This window comes from Nicrophorus vespilloides, unplaced genomic scaffold (assembly GCF_001412225.1).
Source record: "Nicrophorus vespilloides isolate i.1.1-1 unplaced genomic scaffold, Nicve_v1.0, whole genome shotgun sequence".
Taxonomy (NCBI): Eukaryota; Metazoa; Arthropoda; class Insecta; order Coleoptera; family Silphidae; genus Nicrophorus; species Nicrophorus vespilloides.
The window spans coordinates 206850-212030 of record NW_017097167.1 but is presented as its reverse complement, the minus strand read 5'-3'; the positions used below and the strand labels follow the sequence as shown (position 1 = coordinate 212030).

Below are 5181 nucleotides of genomic sequence, written 5' to 3'. Positions count from 1 at the left end.
AACGTTTATCTTAATTACATAAAGTATATGAAATAAAATTTCTCCGAAAATTAATTTACTTTGAGCTATATCAAATTATTGTATAACAAAGTTACTTATTTATATTTTTTTCAGCTGTAATTTAATTTTTATTAAATATTTTGCTTTCACCATTCTCAGTTATAATTATAATATTTGAAATTATTTAAAAAAATTCAACTTTTTCTATAATAATTTCTATAATTACTAATTTAAAACGTTTTTAATAACAGTTGAATTTTACAAGTTTTTTCATTATCTGACAGTAAAATAGATAAAAAGTGCAGTATAAAATTTCAATACAATTCTGATTTTTTATCTCATGTAAATTCAATTAATTATTATTAAATAATTTGTATTGATTATTACATTTTTCATTGAATTAATTCAGTTGTATCAAATTATATTAGTTTTTATTAATCATTCATCAATTTTTTAGATATTTTAATTAGTATTAAACGAATATTTTGATGGATGATCATTTGTATTGGAATTGGTAGTATTGTAATTATAGTTTATTTGTTAATGCATATTAAATTCCCAATTCGTCCACTTCGCATGTTTATCAATTCGACAAACTAAATATTAAACAGCCGTACGTTTTTCCATTGCTTTGTTTGCTAATTAATTAATTAATTAATTCGATTTGCCAATTAATCTACGTGATAGATAATTAACGCGGCATAACTGATTAATATGCTAATTGGATAAAATTAACCTCCGAAAATGACATGCACACATTGTATATACATACTCACATGCGTTTTAATTACCAAAATATCATTTAAAATGTATAATTTCTTTTACAATTAGGCAATAAATTATACATACAAATTTTGAAAATTATTAAGATACAAAACTCATTAGCGCACATAATTATTTTATAAAGAAACATTTTTATAAAATTTTTACAAAATAATTTTTATTTTATATATTCACGTAAAACTCCAAATTATAATATTATTATACAAAAATGTGAATGATATTTTTTTTTATAGAAATATAACAATTAATTGAATTCGAAAATAAATAAAATTGTAAATTATTAAATAAAAAAAATGTTATAATTGATGTCGATTTCATATATGTTCTTATTTAAAGAGTGAAGAAATTCCCAGAACTTTAGATATATAATTTGTAGACCTTTTATCGAATGGAAGTCATCCAATACCCACTAATTTCCGATGTCAAATCGTCGAGCAAATAACAATTATTAAAGGTGTAGCCCTGATTTTTTGTTAGGGCGAGTGTGGGGTTTGCGCCAGAGGGAAAGAATAACGCACAACAACAAGAAAAAAAAAGAAGTGAACAAAACGGCCGGAAGTGAGTTTGTTCCGTTAGCCGAAATCATATTAAGTGATCAACGCTTACAAAGAAATACGGACGTTTAGAAACAAATCCGTTAATAGAGAACTACATTTTTGTATTCTCTTCATTAACACAATATAATGGATAATTGAATCTGTAGTAATTAAGATTAAATTACTTTGGCCCTCTTCAAGTGTTTATATGCAGTTAATGTAAATCTATCAATTAAATCTTTCTAATTAAGTGATTTAAAAAAAAATCAACAAAATTATTTGTTTGTGAATTATTGATTTTAATAACTCAGTAATTTATTAAATTGTTACAAAAATCAAATCTGATTTTATTTATTATGTGTAAATAGAAATGTGTATTCAAGTATAAAATTATTAACAGATTTATGATATAATTTTTATATTTAACAGAAAAATTTCAAATTTGAAAAAAAGGTGCTAAAACAACAATCCTTTTCGTTGGATATTTTTCTACTTTATAATTACTATTTAGTTACGTTATTTAGATAGTTGTAAATAACATCAAGGAAAGTAATTAAATTTTACTAAATAATGTATTTATGATTTATCTAAAAAGTCTTATATGTTTTGCAATACATATTCAAATTGTAATTATATAGTATTTTAGTATTCGCTTTTAGTTGTATAAAAATGTTTTGGTAAAATATTATGTATATAAATAGTTGGAATATTCAATAAATTTTTTATTTGATTATAGTAATTGTTCTTGTTAATGTTGATGATTAATCGAAGTGAGAGGCAAAATAGATTTTGTAAGTGGTTCGTGCAGAAGTGTGTTTTCAACTACAACCCTTCACAGCGTTGTGAGTGGACGTGGATGAAAATGAACATAGGGCTACGATTTAAGTTTATCTTGAAGGAATCCAAAATGTGTGTAAGTGGAATGTGTTTGCTTGGTATTGTTGTGATTGGAGGTGCATCAGAAGATGGAAGTAAGTAAGGTTTTCGAGGCGGTGTGAATGCATTCGTATAGCAGCAGGGTGCCTGGCAATGGCAGTGATATTGACGGTGACGATAGCAGAGGTAGCGACGATGGCAGTGCCAGGTGAAGAAGTGGCATCCAGCGGGGCAAGCGCACAGTCAAAGAGGACGAGAAGCGAGCAAGCGAGCAGCTGCAGGGCTCCCTGGGGGAATAGCGCTCCTCCCTTTAGCAGTGAACTGGTAAAAGAGGGCGAGCAGCCGAGCCACTATTGGCCGAAACCCACGCTATCCTAAATGAGCACATCACATGATTGGCGCATCCTCTGAATCTAGCCATGTTGCCCTGTGACATCGGAACGATCCCAGACAATTACGGAAATATTCTGCTCACCTTCGGGCTTTCGGCTCCTCTTCCGTCGCCAAATCCGTTGCCGGTTTGCGCTTTTGATGCAACACTAGAGGGGGTCGTAGGACAAAGTTCACAAGACCATCGTCGGCGTCGTGGATGCTCCGCATCCTGGAAAGTACCATCCAGTACAGTTGGCCCTTTTGCAACAAAAACAGCATAAACCGTATCGGAACCAACTAGTCTTCTCCTTTTGTTAGTTTTAGTTCGTTTCAATTCTATTTTAAACTTTACTAGTGTTATGTGATTTCTGTGTTCCCGAAAAACATCCTCCAGAGTGAAATAGCAGAATACTTTAATCATTGGTATCCAGCGATAACTTTTATGGTGAGTACCAATAGCGAACATCAAATTCTTTGAATTGGAAAACCGTCAGAGTTGCGAATCGCTCCAACCGACGGGACCACCTTCGAAACGCATCATAACGATATTTCTTTATAACATTTTACTGAGTAAAGAAATGCTATCAAAATAGCATATCCTCTATAAAGTTAACATTAATTTTATTATGTAACCCAATAAATACATATCAATTCTTGGACAGATTCTATAAAGATAGCTTTAAGTTTACTATAAATTAAAACATTTAATGTGATTTTAAACGTTGGGTTACAACTTTAATTTCAAAATATATTTTAGTTATCCACGATAAAAATAGTTTCAAGTTAGATATAAACTAAAAGATTTCAATTTTGAATTTATGGCAATATATATATTTCAAATATAATAATTACATCTTCAATATCATTGATAAAGATATCTTTAAGTTAAATTAAATGAAATTATATAGTTATAGTCACAATAATAATTATTTTTCTTTATAATTCAGTATAATTTCCTATTAACGGGTTTCTTTAATTAGTTTAAAAGTATATTTATTTATTAATTCAATCATTTATAATTTAATATAAAAATCGTTGTTGCCAAATTTCTTTTAACATTAATTTAAATTTTAATTCAATTAAATACAAAAAGTTTTATTATAAAATTGTACAAATACAATTGTTCTAATAAATAACACAAATAAACACAACAACCGTTTCTCCAGATTTTATTTACAACATTTATATCATTATTTATCATAACAATTACATTAAACAGTTTTCAAAGTAAATGTTACCTGTTTTTATAGTAAAAGTAATCTCCTTTGAAAATATACAAAACTAAGATATTTTAAAGAATATTAGATTTAAACAAAATATAAACTGAAATTTTGTCCAAAATGACTCGCTTAGCGACGTTTCGCATAACGAGTGACGATGAGAAGAGCCGGATTATGTGTATTTTTGAATATGTTTCATTATACGAGTAAAAATCCGAAATTTAGGAATGGATTAAACTCGTTAAGCGAGGTTCCACTGTAATTTGTAAAAATACCTATATTAATTCTCATATTTGTGTACATGATAGAAGTTCCGTTATATATTGAAATTATTTGTGTGTTCAAAATAAATTACTTTTTTTTATAAATTTTCTTAAAAATTCGATCAGACATTCTTTACTTTTTATTTAAAACAAGACATTTATGTAGTTGATTTTTTTTAATAACTGTTTCAAAATTATAAGTATTCAGTTAGAATATAACAAAATCGTCAACTAATTGAATGTACGTAAACGGCATTTGTTGTGAGAAATTATATAATATTTGATCAATTCAATTTGAATTGCATATTGTGAAAGACGTTACTAAAAGACTAACTGTTTGCATTGCTCTGTATGCAATTATAAAACACGTTTTGTTCAATAATTAGAAATTTTTACTAAGTATTCTTAACTCTTTTCCAATCCTTTATATAAAGTTACAAATCGGATTAATAATAACAAAGTGAATGGAAAAGTAAAGTTTTTTTTTGCGACGGAAACGACAAAATAATTTAAAAATATAACAAAATCGTCAACTAATTGAATGTCCGTCAACGACATTTGTTCTAAGAAATTATATAATGTTTGATCATTGCAGTCAATTCAATTTCAATTGCATATTCTGAAAGACGTTACTAAAAGACTAACTGTTTGCATTTCTTCATATGCAACTATAAAACACGTTTTGTTCAATAGTTCGAAATTTTTACTAAGTATTCATAACTCTTTTCCAATCCTTTATATAAAGTTACAAATCGGATTAAGTGAATGGAAAAGTAAAGTTTTTTTTTGCGACGGAAAGGATAAAATGATTTAAAAAGCAGCTAAAATACAATTGTTAATTTAAAAATACTGTATAATAAAATACTTTTAATACAAATATTTATTTAATGTAGATTTATTAAAATTTCTTAATTTTTGAAGATTTCATTTTAAGCAAATTAGTTTACCTCGCTTAACTAATTTAATCCGTTCCAAGATTTCAGGAATTTTACTCGTATAGTGAAACATATTAAAAAAACACATAATCTGTGTACACAAGTTTTAAAAATGATGTAGAAAACGGAACTTCTCTTCTCATCGTAACTCGTTATGCGTTGCTCGTTAAGCGAGGTTCAATTGTATTCAACTTTT

General features: G+C 27.5%; 1 protein-coding gene across 1 annotated transcript in view; it reads left to right on the top strand.

The window, feature by feature from the left end:
* Window positions 1–2666: 2666 nt before the first annotated feature.
* Window positions 2667–5181, top strand: part of LOC108559223 (fez family zinc finger protein 1) — a 16176-nt gene continuing 13661 nt past the window's right edge. Inside the window, exon 1 of the mRNA XM_017916428.1 lies at window positions 2667–3012. The gene's annotated coding sequence lies outside the window, so the exon portion shown is untranslated. The remainder of the gene's footprint in view (window positions 3013–5181) is intronic.